This window comes from Capricornis sumatraensis, chromosome 12 (genome assembly GCF_032405125.1).
Source record: "Capricornis sumatraensis isolate serow.1 chromosome 12, serow.2, whole genome shotgun sequence".
NCBI lineage: Eukaryota > Metazoa > Chordata > Mammalia > Artiodactyla > Bovidae > Capricornis > Capricornis sumatraensis.
Window position 1 is genome coordinate 84,838,691 of NC_091080.1, and position 15,660 is coordinate 84,854,350.

General features: G+C 44.1%; 1 pseudogene; it reads right to left on the minus strand.

Annotated features, from left to right (window-relative positions):
* Positions 1-1,278: 1,278 nt before the first annotated feature.
* The window catches only part of LOC138089055 (asparagine synthetase [glutamine-hydrolyzing]-like), a 54,014-nt pseudogene continuing 39,632 nt past the window's right edge, over positions 1,279-15,660 (minus strand).

The window sequence follows — 15,660 nt, forward strand, 5'->3', positions numbered from 1 at the left end:
AAGGGACACGTGCCCTGGAAAGCGACCCTCGGGATCCAAAGTAGGCGTTCAATAAATACTTGCCGATTGATGGATTAGAGTTTGGTATCGCTCGCGTTCCGCGGAAACTTGGAGAGCCTGGGCCCACAGCTACCCCCAGCAGACCGCAATGAATGGTTTCTATTTTTAACTGGCAGCTCAGAACAGGGCCTGAGAAATGTCTCCCTCTTTTCTACCCTCCTCCACCCCACCCCACCCCCACCCCGATCCCTACCCCCACCAGGCCTCCACCAGATTGTTGCTGGGTTTTTTCTTTTAGGGAAGAATCTAGACCCTTCCAGACTGAATTGGAGAATCTGGCATAAACCCTCAGGCTCGTCCAGCTGGGCTCCTGAGAACGAAAAGGCAGCGCTAGGCAATCTGAACAGGGTGTTATCAACGAGAGCTTCTGCAAACCAGAACCCGGGCAGCCCGAGGGTTCGAGTTCACGGTCAAGGCGGTGGGGCGACTGGGGCCGCAGTGTCCACGCCCCGCCCCGCCCCTGCGCAGCCACAGCCCAGATCTCGGGCGGGGTACCGGGGGCTCGGGTCCTCCCCCTCCCGCCCCGCCCCCGCAGGGCCCAGTCGGGGAAAGGTCGGTGCTGGGGCCCCCTCTTCGCCCTTGCAAGTTTCACTTTTTTTGTTCCCAGGGGTCGACGAGCTTTTGCAGAGCTGACACCTCCTGCGTCTTGCCCGCATCCCGCATCTCGCCAGCCCCTCACTTGGGATGAGGTTTGGCGCAGCAGCCAGACTGGAACGAGGGGCGCCCCTTTCCTCGCGTGCGTGCACACAAACGGGCAGGCTGAGTCTCACACACACACACACACACACACACACACACACACACACACACACACTCTTCCCTCCTCTGACATCCCCGCAGCCCCCACCGCGGGGCTCGGGTGAGCACAATGAGCCACGGAGATTTGGGGCAGGTGGTCTGAGGACCCCCGCAATGGATGCTCTCGCCCCTCGGAGCATTCTTGGCTCCCCCTGTCCCTCCTCCAGCCTCTCTCCGAGGGGCCCCGGCTTGCCAGGCCCCGAGGCCCCCTCCTCAAGCCTCCAGCCTGACACTAATTTGGGTGGGAGCTGCCGCAGTCCTGGTCCCTCGGCCCACTCCCCTGGGAATGTGATGGGTGACAGGGTCCCGCCTGCCTTCTGACCCCCGGGTGTGCGTTGTTGGGGGGGCGCCCCCGCATCTCTCAGTTAAACCGGGGGGAGCTGACTTTCCCCTACACTCACACACTCTCCAACCTCCGCCTCAGTGCTCTCTTTTCCGAACCTCTGAAGCCAGTTTTTTGTTTCCTATCCTTGAGGCCAAGCCGGTGATTCTGGGGAACAGATTGGCGCGCAGCGCCCCTAGAGAAGGTGGAAGGGGGTGTAGAAATAATAAAATAATAATAATTTCAAAGATAATAGTTGTGGCTAAGGCTCTGACACTGAGATGCCCCTGGGACGTCGGCCGAAGCCTGCGGAGGCTCCAGACCAATGTTGGGCTGGGACAGGCCTGGGGTTCTCTTTGGGAGGGGGGGCTTCGAAGAGGGCTCTTGTGTTGCCCCCCCGCCCCCCCCCCCGCCCCCCGCATCAAAATGTGGAGTCTGGAAGCAGGCCGAGCCTGCAAGGGCCTGGCCGGGAGCGGCCCTGGGACTCCTGCTGCAGAGGCAGCTCGTTGGTTTTCTTTTCTTACTCCTGGCCCACTGGGCCCGTGGTGGTTGGTGTGGCCGGCTTCGGTTTCTCTAAACTCTTTGGAGTCGGTTGGGTCTGTTTGCCCACTGCTCCCCGCCACCCCCCGCCCCGGGCCTGTCCCCCCTCCCGCTCGTTGCTGGCAGATGAATGGTGGCTTTAATGAGCAGGAGCGCGGCACTGGCCGGGCGGTTCTGAAGATGCTCTGACCTGTATGGAGGGCGCGAAAGGTCAGGCGCTTGCAGGGCCAGGCTTGGGCTCCTCCCAGGCCCACGCTGCTCGGATATTGATCCTGGGAGAAAGATAAACAGAAAAGCTGGACATTCGGTCATGAATACTAATGAGCTGGGGTAGGAGTTTTAATTGCTCTGGACTGCCTTTAAAAAAATTTTTTTCCCCAGTTAATCTTTATTGCAGACTTCGGAATCGGTCTTTCCGAGCTTCGTTTTGTCTCCTCTCTCCGCCCTCCTCCTTATATTTTCATTTGAATCGCCCAAGCGAAAGAGACCCATGTCAACTTGACTTTTTTCCCTCTCGTAGGGCCGGTGTGCAAGAGCCCACAGTTCGGGTTCCCAGCGTGGGGCTTCTGCTGCTCGCTAATTCTGGAATGTAGAGGAGCCTATAAAAGAAATTGTTTCAGTGTGGTTTTGGTGAGCCAGCTTCTTGACTTCCTCACCCTCATTGTTTCAGAGACTTTGTGTGTCCTTGGCCTTTAAACTTCCTCTTGACAATTGCATCTTTTCTCCAGGCACTGAGCCCCCCTTTTATTCCAAACTGGTGCCTTCCACCCCCAAAGTTTCCCTTTTCTCAAGTCTCCAGGATTTGACACTGGCTTTGCCAACCACGGCGTCTAAGTGGTTCAATCTAGCAGTGAATTCCTAGGCAAGTGAGTCGACCAGATTATATAAAAGTAATACTTTTCTTTGGTACCTATAAGCAATAGTGAGATCTGAGATGGGAACCTCAGGTAATTTCCAGAGATTTCTGCCTCTTTTGTTGATATGTATTTGATAACTTAGTTAGACTATTTTTTTTTTTCTGAAAATAAAACCCATTCTTGAATTGAGTTTTCTCCTGAAGCTGTATAAATTGACTGGAAATCCCATAAAGCAGCTTCAGCTTTGTGATCAGGCGAGAAAAAAAAAGTGCAAGCCCATTTCTATAACGGACTATTTAGAAATGCGAAAATGAAGACAAAAAGAAAAAAAATCAGCTACCCTAGAGTAATTTCCAGTGTTATTCTGATTCTCAAAGTTTTGGACAAACTAAACCCATATTTCACATCATTGCCAATAGGTCCCAGTGTTGAAGTCTCCTGAGGATTCTGTTTCACTTACACTTTTCAGTCCAAACTTTTTTTCCTTCACACAATGATTTATTATGTAGGTAATTTTAGGGGATACAGTTTACAGCTTGAATTATTAGACTGAACACCTCTGGCTGACACTACGACGCCTTTTTTTTCTGCCCGCAGCTGTGAGTCACAACCCCATTTTCATACCCAACTGCAGCACATTCCTTCACAATGTATATTTCCTTCTTGCAGAGATCAAACATGCTTTGGTCAATGTGTTTATTTTAAAATACAGGAAAATTAAAACTAAACACAGCTTTACTGAAAAAATCCCCAAATGTATCATATTTTCCTCCTCCTCCGGTACCCACAAAAAGAAAAAAAGCTAACAAATTGCACCACTTTCTGGAATAAAATTTCAAATCCAAGGAGAACACACAGGCACCTACAGACACAATTTTCATTTTACTATTGAAACACATCAGGAAACCTCTCTCTTCTCTTCATGTTTGGACTCCTGTTTGGATGTCTTTAGTTTTTCTCTGTAAAAATGTCACATGTTAAAAACAACAAAGACAACAGACCCTTAAGAAGATGCTGACAGGCGTCTATTTTATTCACCAGCCCACACGCTTCTCATTTCTGGTTCAGTTTCCCATCTTGGTATTTTTCTTTTAATTCTGTCTCCCAGAATATAACTTCAGGGGCAGAAGGATATTTTGAAGTATTTGCCAAAAGGAAGCAAAAAAAAAAGGGGGGGTATTTCAGAAACAAGTTAACACTTCCCCAGCATCTCAGTGGGTCTTTGGTATATGCTTGTGTTTTCTTTTCCCCTTCAAATGAAGGTGAACAATTAACAGGTAGAATCTCTCTTTGTCAGCACCTAAATTGGATAAAGTCGATGTCAAATCTGAGGACAAGTTGTCCTTCTGCAGTTCACTATCCACTGCTTTTTTTTTTTTTTTTAGCTTCTCTCAGTAACCAGCTGAACAGGATCTCGACCTCAGCCACCACTTCTCATAGGCAGTTTACTCAGCTTCCCATCTCACAGTTCTTTAGCGTGGCAGAGACTGTTAGGCTGTTTTTAATCAAGTTTGGAAGCTGAATCTTTTCCCTCTGATGACTTTGCCCAGGGGTGGATCCGGCTGAAAGTCTGGCGCTGTGGGCAGCGGGCTCGGCCACCCGTTTTTCAGACACAACACCAGAGAATGGCATTGAAGTAACTGTGTGTGGTAGAACTGTTTCAAAAATGTTAACCTCCTTTACTATCCATGCTTCTAAAGGGCAAGGAAAGCTAAAAGGAAATCTGAAATGATATTCATTTACCTACCTAAGGCAGATCGAGAAACTGAAAAGAGAAGACGCTTTGGAAATGTATGTTACAGAATCTTTCAAATTAGATGCTGCTTAAGATGAAGGGTAGTAAAGATTTTTTAAAAGATTTGATTGGTCAAAAGTCTTCCAGATATGAGTGATAAATGAATAGTCTAGAGGTCTCCTTTGAGAAAGAATTTGCGGGGCATATGGAAAATAATCTATATATGATCTTCTTCCTATTCTTCATGGGGAGGCAATTATAGTACAAACTATTTAGATTTTTTTTTTTACTTTAGATAAAGAAATGAAAATATTTAGACTTCATGTATTATTGAAAATTTTTTGCAAGAGTGGAGAATCAAGGATTTTGAAGACCAATAACAAAATAAGGAATCAAATTACAGTCTGCCTCTAAGATACATTTCTTCCTCTGCTGGGTTTTCAAGTGATCTCTTTAGTGATTCTTTGTTTATCTGAACAATCTTTCCAAATTAAAATCACTGAATATTCTCCCCTAGATAGCTTGATTTTTGTCATAAAAATGTTTTTTTAAAGTTCTATATGAAAAATCAAAGACTTTTTATAAAGCCTTAGTTAACAACACTTCATATCATGGGCAAACCAATTTATTGTGAACGTCTTTCATCTTTGGTAGATTATTTGATACATCAGAAAATCTCACCTTGAAATTGTCAAACCTTCTGTCAATCTTATGTGAGACTAATTTCATAGTATGCACTTTGGGGTTTATGAATTCATTTCTATTTTTTTAACTCTAAAGAATTAGTTCAAAAATTGATTTGGTCTAGGAGGAGACGCTATCAGTGAAAAGTCTTAAAGTATAAATCAAACACATCTCAGGCACCTCCTGGCACATACATATACACACCCTTTTTGAGGAAAAAAATATCTTAACTGCAGAGAGAAGTCATACTAGCCATTTGACTTCAAATGCCTTCCAGAAATGTCTAATGCAGCTATTTCACAGGATGGCAAAACACTGATCCAAAGTTTCAGGGTGACATGTTTTTAATTCTTCATCTGATAATTAATTTAGAAATGCAAAAACAATTTATTGGGCAAAATATTGCTTCATCTATTTAACACAGACATATTGCATAGCATGCTATTGTAATCTGTGTAGGTTCTCTTCTATGGACAACTGAATTCAATTGTAGACAGTGTACTATTCTCTCATGCCCTTAACAATTTTGCACTTGAAAGTGAATGTTGGGCACTCTGAGGTTGGAAACTGAATCGATTGCCTTTCCTGGGAGCAAAAGATGTCGCCCTCTGACAGATGCTACTTTGGGTGTCTTTTCTGCTAAGCGGATCTCAGACGTAAATTAGCTTCATCATTTGCCGCTCTGTTTTCCTAAGATTTGTGGTCCAAGTGGCAGCCCTTCCTGAAACACATCACGGTGTCTTGTCTCATAGCGGCAAAGCCGCTTGTTTCTTTGCTTCAAGTTTCGTTTTGTGTTTAAAATGCAATAGCCTAAGTTAAAAATCATTTTAAAGAGAGCACTTTCCAGAAGCACTTCCTTTCTTACTGCCAGACAGCGTTGTTCCCCAACCTCTTGGCTGGAACCCTTGCTTTCGATTTGTTTGTTTCACGCATTTCCCTAAAGAACCCGGCGCTTTGCGCTATTTAACTCTGCTTTAAAAATGCATCGCTTCTGCCCTGAATCCTCCTCTGAAACAAATTGCTATCGAAAGTGTATCAGATTCGTTCCAAATATGGGATTTGAATCAATATTCCCACGCTAGAAATATTTTAAAAATTGTTTTTGTCATGATTCCATGCTTTTGCAATGTATTTTCAATTGAAGTAGGGCTGCCTCTATTTCTCGCAATAAAAAGTGGCGATTGCCGTCTACTTAGACTTTCCTTTGATATTATTTTTAGCCCTGTGTGTCATTACCTAACTGGTATGTGTTCTTCCATCCAGCTCTTGATGATCTAGTTGAATTCTAGACATAGTGCCAAGACGCGTATTTGAAGCAGAGAAGTACGGATAATACAAATGCGTTTTGTTAGACCTGATGGATGCTATTTTTCTTTTAATAGGTTTGTAGCAAACTAACACAATAACACAATGTATTCCTTTTCAAGGTACATTGTTGAAACAGGTCTATTAAGAGCGCGTTGAGCTATTTCTCGCTTCTATTGAACAGTCTGTTGCTCAAACACAACAGCCAACAAACGCCAGCTGCCTCGACAAAAGTAGAAACCTAACCCTTTTATGTAATGTTTTAACAGAAAGGGTAGCTGTTTAATTAAAAACATTGATGATTTAGTGAAACAATGGAAACTCAAGTTCAAGTGGTGCTCTATTGATTTAAGATGATTTTTACTAGCAATGGGTATAATTCATTCCCCCCCCCCCCCCAGCTCTCTCTTGTGTAAAGGGGTTCCTTCTTGGGGCATTATCTGGGTGAATAGGAAAAGACAGAGATGGCTATTGCCTTAGAAACCTGATTAACGCACATTGCTTTGAGGGTAAGGTGTTTAATTTATAAGTGCACCCCATATTTTTTGTCAGTTTATTCGCGGTGGGGAAGCTTTGAAAGTAGCTCCTCTCAGCAGGTTAAAAAGTGAAGTCTGCGTCCTGGCATTTAAATGTCTTTGTTATTGTGTCAAGCAAGTTTTTGAAAACCACATGCCCAGAATACTAAGGTTGGGCGGCTAGATGAGGCAAGTTGTGTGTGTGTGTGCGCGCGCGCGCGTGCACGCGCCCCTGGGCGCAGGGTTGTGTGCGAGGACAATTATTTTCATCAGCTGCTTGCTCGCCCGCGCCCGACTACTCCTCTTTGCAGAACCGACGGCCTCCGGGGCTTTCAACTCTACGAGCAAAGCTGGAGGAATTCCTGTATTGAGATACCCTCCTTGAGAGCGTCCAACTCTCTCGGCCCTGGGGAGCCGAGAAAGGGAGTCGAGGGTACCCGGGTCGCCCCCCACCCCAGGCAGGGCAGCACTCGAGGACTGCGAGGCTCCGGTTTCAGGCCCCCGGCTACCTCCGCGAGGACTGCCCGCGAGCGACGGCGGCAGCCCCGGGGCCCAGGTGGGCGGGAGGCAGGTGCGTCCCTCCGCCCCCGCAGCCGCGCAGTCCGGGCGGCGCTCGGCGGCCGCGGTTCATCCTCCTTCCTTCTGGCCGGCCGGGTCTGCAGGCCCCGCTTCCCAGCTGCCGGCCCCGGGCGTGCTGGGACTCGGGAAGACGCAGCTCGCGTCCACCTTCCCCGCGCACCATGGCGGCCACCAAGGCCAGGGGTCCGCCGAGCCGGCCGACAGGCGGCCGCAGGGCCTCCCTTCCTCCGTATAGCGCCCTTTCCCGCCCGCTGAAGGGGAAGCCGAGGGGGAACTGAGGGCCCAGGGCCGTGGCCTCCAATGGCCTCCACAGGGGTTGGAACGGTCCCCGGGGTGAGGCTGGCGACAGAACACCTCAGGTACCGTTTGCCTCCCTCAGCCGCCCCTGGAACGCCCCCACTCCAGGCCGCGACTGGCCGCTCGAGGCCCACTTCCTCCTGCTCCCAGCGTGCTGTGCGTCCAAGGTCAAAGGGCGCGGGCCCATCTTCCGGGGTCCGACCTGTCCATGGCGTCCTGAGCCACCGTGGGCCCCCAACGCCGGGGGTTGGGGGGCGGCGAGGGGAAAGCGGCCAGGAGGCCTCAAGGCCACACATGGCCGCCCCGGGCCGCCCATCGGGGCCACTATTTGGGCCGAAACCCGGGGTAGAACGTGGCCAGAGAGGGAACCGTCCGCATGGGTCCCGCAGGCCTAGAGTGAATTATTTAAGCTGTTCCTGGTGTTTAAAGAGGTTTTGCAGTTTTTAAAGAATGTTGTAAAAAAAAAATCAGCCCTTGTTAACTCCCTCATTATATGCTTTTTCCCCCCCTCAGCTGAACAAGCCATATTTCCTGAAACAGAGGAGCTATGTTAAGTGTTTAAACATGTGTCAAGTGTCTTATAAATAATACAAATTCATAAAGAAGGGGAGAAAATTTCACTGATACCTGAAGTACTTGGCGCAGCTACGTTTCCCTTGAGTTGGGTTATTTTTGGCTGGGGGATTGTAGAAAGGAAACTGTTCCGAGATGACTGGGCACCTCCTGGAGCCCTCTCTCTTTCTTAGCCTGCTCCCTTTGAGTCTGTGCTCAGCCCCGTCTAGAAATGCTTTTGTCTCCTCCACGAAAAAGAAAGAAGTTCAGATGCTCTGCAGAGTATGTTTGGTTCAGGGTTAATACTCAGTGCAGTATTTTGGAGTCACCTTTTCTCCTCCTCTCAGCCTCCCCCTATTCAAAGTTTCTGCTGCTGTAACATTCTGCTATGACACCCTCCCCCCACCCTCTCAGTTGGAAAGAAAGTGCTGCTTCTGGCAAAAACAACAACAACAACAACAACAAACCACATAAAAACTGTAGGAGAGATGAGATCTGGGCTTTAACTTGAGATATGGGCTAGTAAATAATTTCAGTTTTTGTATTCATTCTCTTACCTAGGAAACCTGAAAAAGGTGTTGCCCTAACACAATCTGAGAACCTCTGAGGAAGGTAAGACCAATGGATCATTTTATAGTAAAATGAAAAATATTGTTTTGAAATTGGATTTCACTTTAGAGTTAACTTATGTACTTTGGTTCCTTGGATGACATTTTTCATCTTGGTTGTCGTTCCATGAAAGATTTCTTAGGCCTTCTGTTTCTAGCTGTTGTTGTTTAGTAGGTAAGTTGTATCCAACTCTTTGTGACCCCATGGACTGCAGCTTGCCAGGCTTCCCTGTCCTTTATTATCTCCCGAAGTTTGCTCCCAGAGTCACATCTTTCTGCCTTTTCATACTGTTCATGGAATTCTCGGGGCAAGGCTACTGGAGTGGTTGGTTCTTCTCTTCTCCAGTGGACCATGTTTTGTCATAACTCTCCATTATGACCTGTCTGCCTGGGTGGTCCTGCAGGGCATGGCTCGTAGATTCATTGAGTCATACAATCCCCTTCGTGATGACAAGGCTGTCATCCATGAAGGGGTTCTAGCTGTTAAAATGTGTAAGCTGCAGGAAAGAGTAGGCATTTTTAGTTATTAAAATAGTCAACTGTTTTCATGAAATCAGAAGTATCTTCATTTAAAAATATCATATCATTGTGAGTGTGATTCAGAAAAATCAACTGCATTGCAAATTTGAGGAGTAGGTTGCAAATTGACTTTCCTGAATAGTAGTCTCTTAACATTCTCAGTTTGAGGCCTTGCGCTTCTGTCGCATGCATGCACGCTAAGTCATTTCAGTTGTGTCTGACCTTACTGTTAAGTTCTCCCTGCTCCACCTGGTAAAATTCCATCCAAATGTTTCTAGGGTGCTCAAGAGGTACTGTAGATATTTTCAATAATAAGCCTGGTAAGCTGCCAGATTTAGGAGCTGAAAGTATTCTGTGTTTTCTCTCAGCTCTCTGATGATTTACCTCCTGTGGGATTTTTCATGTATTTTGGTTGCTAGTTTTGCCGGGTGTTGCCCGTCTTGTCAGGCTTTTCTGTGTGCATTCTTTGGGATACAGTTGGTGAGGAATGCACTGGCAATGTGGAGAGGCCAGTCCTCTGCAGTGTTCATTGTTGGTTATCTGTGATACACTCTGTCAGAGGGTTCCAGAATGGTTTGCAGTGTGTTCTGTGAATGGTTTTAATAGAAAAAGGTATTTCCCCTTTGTGTTTACAGCCCTCTGTCTCCTTAGAACCTAGATTTGAATCCACAGTAGTCTCAGCTAAAAATCCTGACCAGTCTCAAAAACTGTGGTACATTCACAATTACTCATCTCCTCTGAGCACCAAGACTTTGTTTCAAGATCAAGCAACCTAATCTTCTCTTTGCTCAAGATAATAAGTTTACTTCCAGGAGTCTTCTCAGTCTTCCATGTAAATAGATTTCTAGTGGTGGTTTTCTTGTTCTTTCAAAAATTGCTCAGCTGTGTTTGAATGCCAGTGATGAAAGCAGCTTAGACTGTACATTTAGGAAATAGTTGGGACTATTCCCCAACTATTCACTCAGAGGCAGATCTATATACATACTATAAATGACCATATTGGCAGATAAAAACTTTGCTGAACTTAGTTAATACCTTTTTGATGTTTAAATAATTTTTAGTAAGAATGCCAGTCATCCTTTGAAAGCCAAACAATAAATTGTGCACAGAATGGTCAATACAAAGATAATGTACTCACTTGCTGTTTATACTTAAACATTAGCCAGTTGTCAACAAATTGCTATCTAGGCACTCCCTGAAACAGGCCTTTGTTACTAACTCAGATAAGGCATTTTGATCTCTGTCTTTTTTTTTTTTCAATTGTGCCACTCCCCATTCCACAAGAGAGCATGGCTTTATAGGAAAAGATGCACAGCCTTTTATACACCATCAGGTAGTTTGCTCTCTAATGGGGAAGTCAAGGCAATTATGTAAAATGACTAAACAATACGGAGGTGGTGGTGGTGGTTTAGTCACTAACTCGTGTTCGACTCTTGTGACCCCATGGACTGTAGCCTGCCAGGCTCCTCTGTCCATGAGATTCTCCAGGCAAGAATACTGGGAGTGGGTTGCCATTTCCTTCTCCAGGGGATCTTCCCAACCCAGGAATTGAACCCAGGTCTCCTGCATTGCAGGCAGATTTTTTACCAACTGAGCTATGAGGAAAGCCCTAAACAATACGAGGTAAGTAATACTAAAACAGGGGGAAAGACTAAATACTATAAAGTATACCATGTACCTTAAAAGGAATGCCAATAAATTCTTTTAGAGTCTTCAAAGATGAGCAAGATAACATCAGAAACTGTAAAAGATTATATACAAAGTAACAGCATTTAAGTTAACGGCATACTTTTCAACATTAACAAGACACATCTGAAGATAAAGGAATAATATTTTGAAAGCGCCAAGAGGAAATAGCTATAACTCAGAATGCCATGTACCCAGCGAAGCTCTTATTTAAAAGTGTGGGCTTAAAAAAATACTTTCAGACAAAAAAGTGTGGGAATTTACCACTCATCTTGGAGAATCATAATAAAAGTTGTAAGAGGTACAGGAAGAAGGAGTCTCTTAAACCTCAAAGGAAAAGAGTAGATGGCAAGAAGAAATGGTGCATAAAGAAGTTGATGATCAATATGTGGGAACACTAAAAGAGTTATTGCATGCATAAAATAATAATGACCAGTGTTGGGTGTTTAAAACATCATGGGAACACAACTGAGAGAATATAGTGTAGAAAATAAATATGAGTGGTTCATGATAAACGCTCTCAATAAACTTAGGAGGCATCTTTCTCAACTAGATGCTGCTACTAAGTTGCTTCAGTCATGTCCGACTCTGTGTGACCCCATAGACGGGAGCCCACCAGGCTCCACCGTCCCTGGGATTCTCCAGGCAAGAACACTGGAGTGGGTTGCCGTTTCCTTCTCCAATCAACTAGATAAAGACAGCTATAGAAAAAACCACAGCTAGAGGCTTTCCCGGTGGCTCAGGGTTAAAGACTCTGCCGCCCACCAACGCAGGATACTTGAGTTCGATCCCTGATCGAGGAAGATCCCATGTGCCACGGAGCAACTCAGCCTTTGGCTGCAACTGTTGAGCCTGTGCTCTAGAGCCTGGGAACCACAGCTGTTGAGCCCATGTGTTGCAACTACTGAAGCTCGGTGCCTGTGGTCTGCAACAAAAGAAGCCACTGCGATAAGAAGCCTGCGCAATGCAATGAAGAGTAACCTCCGCTTGCTGCGACTAGAGAAAAGCCTGTGCAGCAACAAAGACCCAGCACAGCCAAAATAATTATACATTTTAAAAATTATTTAAAAACCGCAGCTAATATAATACTCAAAGGAAAAGACTGAATACCTTCCCCCTTGAGACTGGAAACAAGGTAATGATGTCAGTTCTCACCAGTTCTGTTCAAGATGGTACTGGAGCCTCATCTTCTCTTTATGTGATTCATTGCTTTAAGAAGAAAAGAGAAGACTTAAATGAGCATACAACTATTAAATGTAATTATTTACTTAAAAAATTTCCATAGTGGATGGTGGGGGTGCTTCCTAGGTGGCGCTCCTGGTAAAGAACTTACCTGCCATTGCAGGAGACATAAGAGACTCGAATTCCATCCCTGGGTTGGGAAGATCCCCTGAAGGAGCGCGCAGCAACCCACTCCAGTATTCTTGGCTGGAGAATCCCATGGACAGAGGAGCCTGGTAGGCTAAAGGGTCAGACATGACTGAAATGACTTAGCATGCATGCCTGCACCATAGTGGAACACTCCAGGCTGATGATGCTTTTAAACCTTTAAAGGCTCATGATGACTTTTAACTTTGAAGGAACAGGAAATTCCTATTTTATGCAGCAGTTTTAATAAAATTTTTAAAAATAAGGCAAGTTTCCCAACTCATTTGATGAGGGTAGTAAAATTTAACAGGGATTATAAGAATTATGGTCCAATTTCAACTTGTTTATAATGGAAAAATCCTAAATAAAGCATGAGCAGATCAAATGTGTCTTGTCTAAAAACCAGTATCTTAGTTAAAGAGGATTTATTGCAGGAATTCAAGGATGGTCTTCCAGTAAAAAATTGAAGGATATAATCTACCACAAACATTAGAGGAAGAAAATGATGTAATCATCTTAAAAGATTCAGAAAAAAGTTTTGATGAAATTTAAAACATACTCATAAGTTTACTAAGTAGGAACAATTAAAGAATTCTGTTAACATGACGAAGAAGCATTAGAAAGTGTTCCCCTTTAAGTCAGCAACAAGACTAGGATGCTTATCTAAATTCTGTTCCACATTTTACTGAAGAGTCTATCCAGGGCAATAAGAAAAGCAAAAGGAATGAAAAACATGAAGACTAAAAAAGAAAATTAAAGTTGTTATTATTCACCATGATTACCTACATAGAATATCTAATAAGACCAAAACATTAGGGGAATCCCTGGTGGTCCAGTGGTTAGGAATTCTGTGCTTTCACTGCTGAGGGCGCAGTTTCAATGCCCAATCTGGAAACTAAGATTCCACTCAAGCTGTGTAGTGTGTCAAGAACAAAAACCAAAAAAATTAAAATTAATGAGAATTTTGAAAAATTATAGATTATAGGCTAAGTATTAAAGAAAAGAAGAAAGTGAAGTTGCTCAGTTGTTGAGGTCGCTCTGATTTTTTGCGACCCCATGGACTGTGGCCTACCTGGCTCCTCCGTCCATGGGATTTTCCAGGCAAGAATACCGGAGTGGGTTGCCATTTCCTTCTCCAGGAGATCTTCCCGACCGAGGGATTGAATCTGGGTCTCCTGCATTGTAGGCAGACGCTTTACAATCTGAGCCACCAGGAAGTCCAAAGTATTAAATCCAAGTATTAAAAAGACCAACAATATTCCCACATGCCAACAACAGATAAAGTAGAACATGCAGTTAAAAAAAAATTGCCGTATGAAATGGCCCCAAACCTAAGGGGCCTTGGAATATATCTAACAAAAGATGTTGAAGATCTTTATGGAGAAAATTATAAAGGTGTATGTAATACAGAGATGTAACATGCTCATGAGTGGGAAGACTCAGTTTTGTAATGATGTAATTTCTTACTCTCTTAGTTCATGAATTCAGTGCATCTGTATCATAAATCCTAATAGTTGTATATGTGCATGTGTGTGTATAATTTGATAGATGAATGTTAAAAGTTAAATGGAAGAGTAAAATGTCAAGAATTGCCAGGATAAGTTTGAAAAACAATGAGGGATTTGTCTACTTGACTATTAAGATTTAGTATAAAGTTTTAGTAATCATAGCAGTGTGACAGTGGCACAAAGTTATAAGCACAGATCAGTGGAACAGAAGATCGTCATGTGTCTCTGCTAATTTGGTAAATAACAGGGGTGATTATAAATCAGTGAGATGATTCAATAAGCAGTGCTGAAACAATCGGCCAATCTCATATAAAACTATTAAGTCCTTACCTCACCTATTCACAAACCACATTTCAGTATGAAAGCCTGTATTTGAAAAACAGAACTTAAAATTTATTTTAAAAACTCAGGAAGACTTTTTCTTATTTATAAAAAGGAACTTTATAAAGTTCCTCAAGAGGAACTTTTTATATTATATACAAAGAATAATCAGCCTAAAATAATTGCTATTGGTTTGTTGGGCTTCCTTGGTGGCTCAGTCAGTAAAGAATCCTCCTGCAATGAGGGAGACCTGGGTTCGATCCCCCCTAGGTTGGGAAGATCCCCCAGAGGAAGGCATCTTGCCTGGAAAAGCCCACGGACAGAGGAGCCTGGCGGGCTATAGTCCATGGGAGCACAAATAGCTGGATACAACTGAGCGACTAAGCACAGCACAGCACATTGATTTGTTATGGTTTGCTATCTAAGAAATCCTTCTTAAATGTATTTGGCATATTTGGCCAGGTATCTGTTAAAGAAAAAAAAAGATACCCCCAATGCAGCAGCAAATAAATTAATTTCTCTTTAATATAATAGTTCAGGGTAGGTTTATAGGCTTTGCTGTATGAAGCCTTCATGGAGATCCAGACTAGTTGGGTAGCTCAACATATAGCTTGCAATGTTGGTCTAGATTTTAACTTCAACATGACAGTGTCAAGGAAGTTGAAGAGACAAGTGATCAAAAACGTGCATTATTTTTAAGGCTGATACCCAGCAGCAAATACATTACTACCAGGTACATTCCAGTGTTGGCAACTTAAGTCACCAAGCTGCAAAGGAGGCTGGGAAATACAGCTTAACTGAGTAGACATATCTGCCCCCACTATCATTGTGGAAGAGAGAGACAGTGCATTTTGGTGGACAACTTGCAGTCTCTGCAATAGCTGCCTTAAAGTTAAAATTTTCTCATAATAGAAGATAACCATCTAAAAATGGAATACTCACACCAAAGACTGGTTGAAATTATTTTCAAAGCAAATCAATATCAAGAATATGTGTAGATTCCTGCAATAAAAGATGTGTAGGTGGACCTCCATGGTGTTCTAGTGGTTAGGAATCCTCCTGCCAATGCAGGGGACACAGGTTCGCTCCCTGGTCTGGGAAGTTTCCACATGCTGGGGGGCAGCCAAGCCTGTGCACTGTAACTACTGAGCCCATGCACTTTAGAGCCCATGGTCTCTAATAAGAGAAACCACTGCAGTGAGAGGCCCCACTACAGCAGCGAAGGCCCAGTGCAGCCAAAAATTTTTTTTAATTTGTAGGCAACCGACTAGAAAAATGATGAAATAGTCATTTCAAAAAATAGGAAACTAGAATGGTTAATAGTGTTTATACTTGGTAGTAATCAAGGAAATGCAAATTGAAACAACAGGGAGATACTATTTTACATCAGTCAGATTGGTAAATTA